The sequence below is a fragment of the Nerophis ophidion genome, linkage group LG18 (assembly GCF_033978795.1).
Source record: "Nerophis ophidion isolate RoL-2023_Sa linkage group LG18, RoL_Noph_v1.0, whole genome shotgun sequence".
NCBI lineage: Eukaryota > Metazoa > Chordata > Actinopteri > Syngnathiformes > Syngnathidae > Nerophis > Nerophis ophidion.
The window spans coordinates 50,441,914-50,455,584 of NC_084628.1; the positions used below are offsets into that span (position 1 = coordinate 50,441,914).

Consider the following 13,671-nt stretch of genomic DNA (forward strand, 5'->3'; position numbering starts at 1 on the left):
CCCAAAGGGACAAGCGGTAGAAAATATTAAAATAAAATAAGAGTACACAGATCCTGTTACAATAAAAGAAAGGAAAAATGGAAAGAGAGGGAAAAAAAGTTCTCAAACTGATAACATGAAAGATGAACTCTTAAGTCTAAAAAGTGACTGTAGCGGCGAATAGCTGTCTCGTCAGCTGATGCGCGTGCTCGTAACCTCAGCGACCTGGCAACCAACCAAACCCCATTAAAAAAATTGAAAAATAAAATAAAATAATATTTTATGGTAAAGTACATCCGCACCCCCTATTCACCTTGGTAACCCCAGGTAAATAATAGACCGGCATTAGTTCAGCCAGTCTGTTTATATGATCACCCCATCTATTCACGTTCACGCGCAGGTAGAGCGCCGCGCGCTCCCGTCTCACCTGCTGGTGCGCGAGCCCGATAATTAGACAGCTGCGTCTAATCAAGGAGAGCATAAGTCAGAAGACGCCACCGCAGCACAGAATGGGAGAAGGTTTGCTATCCTTGACGACAACCCACAGTTGTGACAAAAGCAAAAGCTGAACGGACAGCCGGTAAGATTACGCTTTATTACCCAAAAATGTGTAAAACTATTGACAAAATACTTGTTGACTTTATTTGGAAAAACAAAATTCATGATATTAATAAATCTGTTATAATGAACAATTACAATCAGGGTGGTCTAAACTTTCTTGACTTCACTACACTAAACAACACCTTTAAAATTAATTGGATAAGACACTACCTGAAAGACCCTACCTCAATTTGGAACTTTATTTCTCATCATGTATTCTCTAACCTTGGAGGCCTAACATTTTTGCTATTGTGTAATTCTAACATTGACAGGATTCCTGTTGCACTCTCAAACTTCCACAAACAAGCCCTTCTAGCATGCTCTCTTTTATACAAGCACAATAATTTTTCACCTACCAAATATATCATCTGGAACAATAAAGACATATGTTACAAAAGGAAATCTCTTTTCCTCAACAATTGGTTTAACAATAACATTATTTTAGTGAGTCAGCTTTTCAATAAGGAAGGTCAACTTTTTAATTACCAAGAATTTCTCAACCAATTTAAGATACCTGTGACTCCCAAACAATTTGATATTGTATTTGATGCCATTCCAACACCTGTTATTATGTTGTACATTCCAACACCTGTTATTATGTTGTACATTCCAACACCTGTTATTATGTTGTACATTCCAACAGGTGTTGTTATGTTGTACATTCCAACAGGTGTTATTATGTTTTACATTCCAACAGGTGTTATTATGTTGTACATTCCAACACCTGTTATTATGTTGTACATTCCAACAGGTGTTATTATGTTGTACATTCCAACACCTGTTATTATGTTGTACATTCCAACACCTTTTATTATGTTGTACATTCCAACAGTTATGTTATTATGTTGTACATTCCAACACCTGTTATTATGTTGTACATTCCAACACCTGTTATTATGTTGTACATTCCAACACCTGTTATTATGTTGTACATTCCAACACGTGTTATTATGTTGTACATTCCAACAGGTGTCATTATGTTGTACATTCCAACACCTGTTATTATGTTGTACATTCCAACACGTGTTATTATGTTGTACATTCTAACAGGTGTTATTATGTTGTACATTCCAACAGGTGTCATTATGTTGAACATTCCAACAGGTGTCATTATGTTGAACATTCCAACAGGTGTTATTATGTTGTACATTCCAACACCTGTTATTATGTTGTACATTCCAACACCTGTTATTATGTTGTACATTCCAACAGGTGTAATTATGTTGTACATTCCAACACCTGTTATTATGTTGTACATTCCAACAGGTGTTATTATGTTGTACATTCCAACAGGTGTTATTATGTTGTACATTCCAACAGGTGTTATTATGTTGTACATTCCAACACCTTTTATTATGTTGTATATTCCAACACCTGTTATTATGTTGTACATTCCAACACCTGTTATTATGTTGTACATTCCAACACCTGTTATTATGTTGTACATTCCAACACCTGTTATTATGTTGTACATTCCAACACCTGTTATTATGTTGTACATTCCAACAGTTGTTATTATGTTGTACATCCCAACAGGTGTTATTATGTTGTACATTCCAACAGGTGTTATTATGTTGTACATTCCAACACCTGTTATTATGTTGTACATTCCAACACCTGTTATTATGTTGTACATTCCAACACCTTTTATTATGTTGTACATTCCAACAGGTGTTATTATGTTGTACATTCCAACATCTGTTATTATGTTGTACATTCCAACACCTGTTATTATGTTGTACATTCCAACACCTGTTATTATGTTGTACATTCCAACACCTGTTATTATGTTGTACATTCCAACACGTGTTATTATGTTGTACATTCCAACAGGTGTCATTATGTTGTACATTCCAACACCTGTTATTATGTTGTACATTCCAACACGTGTTATTATGTTGTAAATTCTAACAGGTGTTATTATGTTGTACATTCCAACAGGTGTCATTATGTTGAACATTCCAACAGGTGTTATTATGTTGTACATTCCCACAGGTGTTATTATGTTGTACATTCCAACACCTGTTATTATGTTGTACATTCCAACACCTGTTATTATGTTGTACATTCCAACAGGTGTTATTATGTTGTACATTCCAACACCTGTTATTATGTTGTACATTCCAACAGGTGTTATTATGTTGTACATTCCAACAGGTGTTATTATGTTGTACATTCCAACAGGTGTTATTATGTTGTACATTCCAACAGGTGTTATTATGTTGTACATTCCAACAGGTATTATTATGTTGTACATTCCAACACCTTTTATTATGTTGTACATTCCAACAGGTGTTATTATGTTGTACATTCCAACACCTTTTATTATGTTGTACATTCCAACACCTGTCATTATGTTGTACATTTCAACAGGTGTTATTATGTTGTACATTCCAACAGGTGTTATTATGTTGTACATTTCAACAGGTGTTATTATGTTGTACATTCCAACACCTGTTATTATGTTGTACATTCCAACAGGTGTTATTATGTTGTACATTCCAACAGGTGTTATTATGTTGTACATTCCAACAGGTGTTATTATGTTGTACATTTCAACAGGTGTTATTATGTTGTACATTCCAACAGGTATTATTATGTTGTACATTCCAACACCTGTTATGTTGTACATTCCAACAGGTGTTATTATGTTGTACATTCCAACATCTGTTATTATGTTGTACATTCCAACACCTGTTATTATGTTGTACATTCCAACACCTGTTATTATGTTGTACATTCCAACACCTGTTATTATGTTGTACATTCCAACACGTGTTATTATGTTGTACATTCCAACAGGTGTCATTATGTTGTACATTCCAACACCTGTTATTATGTTGTACATTCCAACACGTGTTATTATGTTGTACATTCTAACAGGTGTTATTATGTTGTACATTCCAACAGGTGTCATTATGTTGAACATTCCAACAGGTGTTATTATGTTGTACATTCCAACAGGTGTTATTATGTTGTACATTCCAACACCTGTTATTATGTTGTACATTCCAACACCTGTTATTATGTTGTACATTCCAACAGGTGTTATTATGTTGTACATTCCAACACCTGTTATTATGTTGTACATTCCAACACCTGTTATTATGTTGTACATTCCAACAGGTGTTATTATGTTGTACATTCCAACAGGTGTTATTATGTTGTACATTCCAACAGGTATTATTATGTTGTACATTCCAACAGGTGTTATTATGTTGTACATTCCAACACATTTTATTATGTTGTACATTCCAACAGGTGTTATTATGTTGTACATTCCAACACCTTTTATTATGTTGTACATTCCAACACCTGTCATTATGTTGTACATTTCAACAGGTGTTATTATGTTGTACATTCCAACACCTGTTATTATGTTGTACATTTCAACAGGTGTTATTATGTTGTACATTCCAACACCTGTTATTATGTTGTACATTCCAACAGGTGTTATTACAGTATGTTGTACATTCCAACAGGTGTTATTATGTTGTACATTCCAACAGGTGTCATTATGTTGTACATTCCAACACCTGTTATTATGTTGTACATTCCAACACGTGTTATTATGTTGTACATTCTAACAGGTGTTATTATGTTGTACATTCCAACAGGTGTCATTATGTTGAACATTCCAACAGGTGTTATTATGTTGTACATTCCAACAGGTGTTATTATGTTGTACATTCCAACAGGTGTAATTATGTTGTACATTCCAACACCTGTTATTATGTTGTACATTCCAACAGGTGTTATTATGTTGTACATTCCAACAGGTGTTATTATGTTGTACATTCCAACAGGTGTTATTATGTTGTACATTCCAACAGGTGTTATTATGTTGTACATTCCAACACCTTTTATTATGTTGTACATTCCAACAGGTGTTATTATGTTGTACATTCCAACAGGTGTCATTATGTTGTACATTTCAACAGGTGTTATTATGTTGTACATTCCAACACCTGTTATTATGTTGTACATTTCAACAGGTGTTATTATGTTGTACATTCCAACAGGTGTCATTATGTTGTACATTCCAACATCTGTTATTATGTTGTACATTCCAACACCTGTTATTATGTTGTACATTCCAACACGTGTTATTATGTTGTACATTCCAACAGGTGTCATTATGTTGTACATTCCAACACCTGTTATTATGTTGTACATTCCAACACGTGTTATTATGTTGTACATTCTAACAGGTGTTATTATGTTGTACATTCCAACAGGTGTCATTATGTTGAACATTCCAACAGGTGTTATTATGTTGTACATTCCAACAGTTGTTATTATGTTGTACATTCCAACACCTGTTATTATGTTGTACATTCCAACACCTGTTATTATGTTGTACATTCCAACACCTGTTATTATGTTGTACATTCCAACAGTTGTTATTATGTTGTACATTCCAACAGTTGTTATTATGTTGTACATTCCAACAGGTGTTATTATGTTGTACATTCCAACACCTGTTATTATGTTGTACATTCCAACAGGTATTATTATGTTGTACATTCCAACAGGTGTTATTATGTTGTACATTCCAACACCTTTTATTATGTTGTACATTCCAACAGGTGTTATTATGTTGTACATTCCAACACCTTTTATTATGTTGTACATTCCAACACCTGTCATTATGTTGTACATTTCAACAGGTGTTATTATGTTGTACATTCCAACACCTGTTATTATGTTGTACATTTCAACAGGTTTTATTATGTTGTACATTCCAGCACCTGTTATTATGTTGTACATTCCAACAGGTGTTATTATGTTGTACATTCCAACAGGTGTTATTATGTTGTACATTCCAACAGGTGTTATTATGTTGTACATTCCAACAGGTGTTATTATGTTGTACATTCCAACAGGTGTTATTATGTTGTACATTCCAACAGGTGTTATTATGTTGTACATTCCAACAGGTGTCATTATGTTGTACATTCCAACACCTGTTATTATGTTGTACATTCTAACAGGTGTTATTATGTTGTACATTCCAACAGGTGTCATTATGTTGAACATTCCAACAGGTGTTATTATGTTGTACATTCCAACAGGTGTTATTATGTTGTACATTCCAACAGGTGTTATTATGTTGTACATTCCAACAGGTGTTATTATGTTGTACATTCCAACAGGTGTTATTATGTTGTACATTCCAACACCTTTTATTATGTTGTACATTCCAACAGGTGTTATTATGTTGTACATTCCAACACCTTTTATTATGTTGTACATTCCTACACCTGTCATTATGTTGTACATTTCAACAGGTGTTATTATGTTGTACATTCCAACACCTGTTATTATGTTGTACATTCCAACACCTGTTATTATGTTGTACATTCCAACACCTGTTATTATGTTGTACATTCCAACAGGTGTTATTATGTTGTACATTCCAACAGGTGTTATTATGTTGTACATTCCAACAGGTTTTATTATGTTGTACATTCCAACAGGTGTTATTATGTTGTACATTCCAACACCTTTTATTATGTTGTACATTCCAACAGGTGTTATTATGTTGTACATTCCAACACCTTTTATTATGTTGTACATTCCAACACCTGTCATTATGTTGTACATTTCAACAGGTGTTATTATGTTGTACATTCCAACAGGTGTTATTATGTTGTACATTCCAACAGGTGTCATTATGTTGTACATTCCAACACCTGTTATTATGTTGTACATTCCAACACGTGTTATTATGTTGTACATTCTAACAGGTGTTATTATGTTGTACATTCCAACAGGTGTCATTATGTTGAACATTCCAACAGGTGTTATTATGTTGTACATTCCAACAGGTGTTATTATGTTGTACATTCCAACACCTGTTATTATGTTGTACATTCCAACAGGTGTTATTATGTTGTACATTCCAAAAGGTGTAATTATGTTGTACATTCCAACACCTGTTATTATGTTGTACATTCCAACAGGTGTTATTATGTTGTACATTCCAACAGGTGTTATTATGTTGTACATTCCAACACCTTTTATTATGTTGTACATTCCAACACCTGTTATAATGTTGTACATTCCAACACCTGTTATTATGTTGTACATTCCAACACCTGTTATTATGTTGTACATTCCAACACCTGTTATTATGTTGTACATTCCAACACCTGTTATTATGTTGTACATTCCAACAGTTGTTGTTATGTTGTACATCCCAACAGGTGTTATTATGTTGTACATTCCAACAGGTGTTATTATGTTGTACATTCCAACAGGTGTTATTATGTTGTACATTCCAACACCTGTTATTATGTTGTACATTCCAACACCTGTTATTATGTTGTACATTCCAACACCTTTTATTATGTTGTACATTCCAACAGGTGTTATTATGTTGTACATTCCAACAGGTGTTATTATGTTGTACATACCAACATCTGTTATTATGTTGTACATTCCAACACCTGTTATTATGTTGTACATTCCAACACCTGTTATTATGTTGTACATTCCAACACCTGTTATTATGTTGTACATTCCAACACGTGTTATTATGTTGTACATTCCAACAGGTGTCATTATGTTGTACATTCCAACACCTGTTATTATGTTGTACATTCCAACACGTGTTATTATGTTGTACATTCTAACAGGTGTTATTATGTTGTACATTCCAACAGGTGTCATTATGTTGAACATTCCAACAGGTGTTATTATGTTGTACATTCCCACAGGTGTTATTATGTTGTACATTCCAACACCTGTTATTATGTTGTACATTCCAACACCTGTTATTATGTTGTACATTCCAACACCTGTTATTATGTTGTACATTCCAACACCTGTTATTATGTTGTACATTCCAACACCGGTTATTATGTTGTACATTCCAACAGGTGTTATTATGTTGTACATTCCAACAGGTGTTATTATGTTGTACATTCCAACAGGTGTTATTATGTTGTACATTCCAACAGGTGTTATTATGTTGTACATTCCAACAGGTGTTATTATGTTGTACATTCCAACACCTTTTATTATGTTGTACATTCCAACAGGTGTTATTATGTTGTACATTCCAACACCTTTTATTATGTTGTACATTCCAACACCTGCCATTATGTTGTACATTTCAACAGGTGTTATTATGTTGTACATTCTAACACCTGTTATTATGTTGTACATTTCAACAGGTGTTATTATGTTGTACATTCCAACACCTGTTATTATGTTGTACATTCCAACAGGTGTTATTATGTTGTACATTCCAACAGGTGTTATTATGTTGTACATTCCAACAGGTATTATTATGTTGTACATTCCAACACCTGTTATTATGTTGTACATTCCAACAGGTGTTATTATGTTGTACATTCCAACATCTGTTATTATGTTGTACATTCCAACACCTGTTATTATGTTGTACATTCCAACACCTGTTATTATGTTGTACATTCCAACACCTGTTATTATGTTGTACATTCCAACACGTGTTATTATGTTGTACATTCCAACACGTGTTATTATGTTGTACATTCCAACAGGTGTCATTATGTTGTACATTCCAACACCTGTTATTATGTTGTACATTCCAACACGTGTTATTATGTTGTACATTCTAACAGGTGTTATTATGTTGTACATTCCAACAGGTGTCATTATGTTGAACATTCCAACAGGTGTTATTATGTTGTACATTCCAACAGGTGTTATTATGTTGTACATTCCAACACCTGTTATTATGTTGTACATTCCAACACCTGTTATTATGTTGTACATTCCAACAGGTGTTATTATGTTGTACATTCCAACAGGTGTTATTATGTTGTACATTCCAACACCTGTTATTATGTTGTACATTCCAACACCTGTTATTATGTTGTACATTCCAACAGGTGTTATTATGTTGTACATTCCAACACCTGTTATTATGTTGTACATTCCAACACCTGTTATTATGTTGTACATTCCAACAGGTGTTATTATGTTGTACATTCCAACAGGTGTTATTATGTTGTACATTCCAACAGGTATTATTATGTTGTACATTCCAAAAGGTGTTATTATGTTGTACATTCCAACACATTTTATTATGTTGTACATTCCAACAGGTGTTATTATGTTGTACATTCCAACACCTTTTATTATGTTGTACATTCCAACACCTGTCATTATGTTGTACATTTCAACAGGTGTTATTATGTTGTACATTCCAACACCTGTTATTATGTTGTACATTTCAACAGGTGTTATTATGTTGTACATTCCAACACCTGTTATTATGTTGTACATTCCAACAGGTGTTATTATGTTGTACATTCCAACAGGTGTTATTATGTTGTACATTCCAACAGGTGTCATTATGTTGTACATTCCAACACCTGTTATTATGTTGTACATTCCAACACGTGTTATTATGTTGTACATTCTAACAGGTGTTATTATGTTGTACATTCCAACAGGTGTCATTATGTTGAACATTCCAACAGGTGTTATTATGTTGTACATTCCAACAGGTGTTATTATGTTGTACATTCCAACACCTGTAATTATGTTGTACATTCCAACACCTGTTATTATGTTGTACATTCCAACAGGTGTTATTATGTTGTACATTCCAACAGGTGTTATTATGTTGTACATTCCAACAGGTGTTATTATGTTGTACATTACAACACCTTTTATTATGTTGTACATTCCAACAGGTGTTATTATGTTGTACATTCCAACAGGTGTCATTATGTTGTACATTTCAACAGGTGTTATTATGTTGTACATTCCAACACCTGTTATTATGTTGTACATTTCAACAGGTGTTATTATGTTGTACATTCCAACAGGTGTCATTATGTTGTACATTCCAACATCTGTTATTATGTTGTACATTCCAACACCTGTTATTATGTTGTACATTCCAACACGTGTTATTATGTTGTACATTCCAACAGGTGTCATTATGTTGTACATTCCAACACCTGTTATTATGTTGTACATTCCAACACGTGTTATTATGTTGTACATTCTAACAGGTGTTATTATGTTGTACATTCCAACAGGTGTCATTATGTTGAACATTCCAACAGGTGTTATTATGTTGTACATTCCAACAGTTGTTATTATGTTGTACATTCCAACACCTGTTATTATGTTGTACATTCCAACACCTGTTATTATGTTGTACATTCCAACAGGTGTTATTATGTTGTACATTCCAACAGGTGTTATTATGTTGTACATTCCAACACCTGTTATTATGTTGTACATTCCAACAGGTGTTATTATGTTGTACATTCCAACACCTGTTATTATGTTGTACATTCCAACAGGTATTATTATGTTGTACATTCCAACAGGTGTTATTATGTTGTACATTCCAACACCTTTTATTATGTTGTACATTCCAACAGGTGTTATTATGTTGTACATTCCAACACCTTTTATTATGTTGTACATTCCAACACCTGTCATTATGTTGTACATTTCAACAGGTGTTATTATGTTGTACATTCCAACACCTGTTATTATGTTGTACATTTCAACAGGTTTTATTATGTTGTACATTCCAGCACCTGTTATTATGTTGTACATTCCAACAGGTGTTATTATGTTGTACATTCCAACAGGTGTTATTATGTTGTACATTCCAACAGGTGTTATTATGTTGTACATTCCAACAGGTGTTATTATGTTGTACATTCCAACAGGTGTCATTATGTTGTACATTCCAACACCTGTTATTATGTTGTACATTCTAACAGGTGTTATTATGTTGTACATTCCAACAGGTGTCATTATGTTGAACATTCCAACAGGTGTTATTATGTTGTACATTCCAACAGGTGTTATTATGTTGTACATTCCAACACCTGTTATTATGTTGTACATTCCAACAGGTGTTATTATGTTGTACATTCCAACAGGTGTTATTATGTTGTACATTCCAACACCTGTTATTATGTTGTACATTCCAACAGGTGTTATTATGTTGTACATTCCAACAGGTGTTATTATGTTGTACATTCCAACACCTTTTATTATGTTGTACATTCCAACAGGTGTTATTATGTTGTACATTCCAACACCTTTTATTATGTTGTACATTCCAACACCTGTCATTATGTTGTACATTTCAACAGGTGTTATTATGTTGTACATTCCAACACCTGTTATTATGTTGTACATTCCAACAGGTGTTATTATGTTGTACATCCAAAACACCTGTTATTATGTTGTACATTCCAACACCTGTTATTATGTTGTACATTCCAACAGGTGTTATTATGTTGTACATTCCAACAGGTGTTATTATGTTGTACATTCCAACAGGTGTTATTATGTTGTACATTCCAACAGGTGTTATTATGTTGTACATTCCAACACCTTTTATTATGTTGTACATTCCAACACCTGTCATTATGTTGTACATTTCAACAGGTGTTATTATGTTGTACATTCCAACACCTGTTATTATGTTGTACATTCCAACACCTGTTATTATGTTGTATATTCCAACAGGTGTTATTATGTTGTACATTCCAACATCTGTTATTATGTTGTACATTCCAACACCTGTTATTATGTTGTACATTCCAACACCTGTTATGATGTTGTACATTCCAACAGGTGTCATTATGTTGTACATTCCAACACCTGTTATTATGTTGTACATTCCAACACGTGTTATTATGTTGTACATTCTAACAGGTGTTATTATGTTGTACATTCCAACAGGTGTCATTATGTTGAACATTCCAACAGGTGTTATTATGTTGTACATTCCAACAGGTGTTATTATGTTGTACATTCCAACACCTGTTATTATGTTGTACATTCCAACACCTGTTATTATGTTGTACATTCCAACAGGTGTTATTATGTTGTACATTCCAACACCTGTTATTATGTTGTACATTCCAACAGGTGTTATTATGTTGTACATTCCAACAGGTGTTATTATGTTGTACATTCCAACAGGTGTTATTATGTTGTACATTCCAACAGGTATTATTATGTTGTACATTCCAACAGGTGTTATGTTGTACATACCAACACCTTTTATTATGTTGTACATTCCAACAGGTGTTATTATGTTGTACATTCCAACACCTTTTATTATGTTGTACATTTCAACAGGTGTTATTATGTTGTACATTCCAACACCTGTTATTATGTTGTACATTTCAACAGGTGTTATTATGTTGTACATTCCAACACCTGTTATTATGTTGTACATTCCAACAGGTGTTATTATGTTGTACATTCCAACAGGTGTTATTATGTTGTACATTCCAACAGGTGTTATTATGTTGTACATTCCAACAGGTATTATTATGTTTTACATTCCAACACCTGTTATTATGTTGTACATTCCAACAGGTGTTATTATGTTGTACATTCCAACATCTGTTATTATGTTGTACATTCCAACACCTGTTATTATGTTGTACATTCCAACACCTGTTATTATGTTGTACATTCCAACACGTGTTATTATGTTGTACATTCCAACAGGTGTCATTATGTTGTACATTCCAACACCTGTTATTATGTTGTACATTCCAATACGTGTTATTATGTTGTACATTCTAACAGGTGTTATTATGTTGTACATTCCAACAGGTGTCATTATGTTGAACATTCCAACAGGTGTTATTATGTTGTACATTCCAACAGGTGTTATTATGTTGTACATTCCAACACCTGTTATTATGTTGTACATTCCAACAGGTGTTATTATGTTGTACATTCCAACAGGTGTAATTATGTTGTACATTCCAACACCTGTTATTATAGTGTACATTCCAACAGGTGTTATTATGTTGTACATTCCAACAGGTGTTATTATGTTGTACATTCCAACAGGTGTTATTATGTTGTACATTCCAACAGTTGTTATTATGTTGTACATTCCAACACCTTTTATTATAATGTACATTCCAACAGGTGTTATTATGTTGTACATTCCAACACCTTTTATTATGTTGTACATTCCAACACCTGTCATTATGTTGTACATTTCAACAGGTGTTATTATGTTGTACATTCCAACACCTGTTATTATGTTGTACATTTCAAAAGGTGTTATTATGTTGTACATTCCAACACGTGTTATTATGTTGTACATTCCAACAGGTGTCATTATGTTGTACATTCCAACACCTGTTATTATGTTGTACATTCCAACACGTGTTATTATGTTGTACATTCTAACAGGTGTTATTATATTGTACATTCCAACAGGTGTCATTATGTTGAACATTCCAACAGGTGTTATTATGTTGTACATTCCAACAGTTGTTATTATGTTGTACATTCCAACACCTGTTATTATGTTGTACATTCCAACAGGTGTTATTATGTTGTACATTCCAACAGGTGTTATTATGTTGTACATTCCAACAGGTGTTATTATGTTGTACATTCCAACACCTGTTATTATGTTGTACATTCCAACAGGTGTTATTATGTTGTACATTCCAACAGGTGTTATTATGTTGTACATTCCAACAGGTGTTATTATGTTGTACATTCCAACAGGTATTATTATGTTGTACATTCCAACAGGTGTTATTATGTTGTACATTCCAACACCTTTTATTATGTTGTACATTCCAACACCTGTCATTATGTTGTACATTTCAACAGGTGTTATTATGTTGTACATTCCAACACCTGTTATTATGTTGTACATTTCAACAGGTGTTATTATGTTGTACATTCCAACACCTGTTATTATGTTGTACATTCCAACAGGTGTTATTATGTTGTACATTCCAACAGGTGTTATTATGTTGTACATTCCAACAGGTGTTATTATGTTGTACATTCCAACAGGTGTCATTATGTTGTACATTCCAACACCTGTTATTATGTTGTACATTCCAACACGTGTTATTATGTTGTACATTCTAACAGGTGTTATTATGTTGTACATTCCAACAGGTGTCATTATGTTGAACATTCCAACAGGTGTTATTATGTTGTACATTCCAGCAGGTGTTATTATGTTGTACATTCCAACAGGTGTTATTATGTTGTACATTCCAACAGGTGTTATTATGTTGTACATTCCAACACCTGTTATTATGTTGTACATTCCAACAG

The 13,671-nt window shown here is 33.3% G+C and overlaps 2 protein-coding genes across 4 annotated transcripts in view; both read left to right on the forward strand.

Annotated features, from left to right (window-relative positions):
• The window catches only part of LOC133537310 (oocyte zinc finger protein XlCOF22-like), a 340,825-nt gene that overhangs the window by 199,135 nt on the left and 128,019 nt on the right, over nucleotides 1-13,671 (forward strand). The window lies entirely within an intron of this gene.
• The window catches only part of LOC133537307 (oocyte zinc finger protein XlCOF6.1-like), a 275,459-nt gene that overhangs the window by 161,575 nt on the left and 100,213 nt on the right, over nucleotides 1-13,671 (forward strand). Inside the window, exon 1 of one of the 3 annotated variants that reach the window (XM_061878327.1) lies at nucleotides 424-559. The exons of the other annotated variants lie outside the window; for them this stretch is intronic. The gene's annotated coding sequence lies outside the window, so the exon portion shown is untranslated. Of the gene's footprint in view, nucleotides 1-423; nucleotides 560-13,671 lie in introns of those variants that run through there. 3 annotated transcript variants of the gene reach the window in all.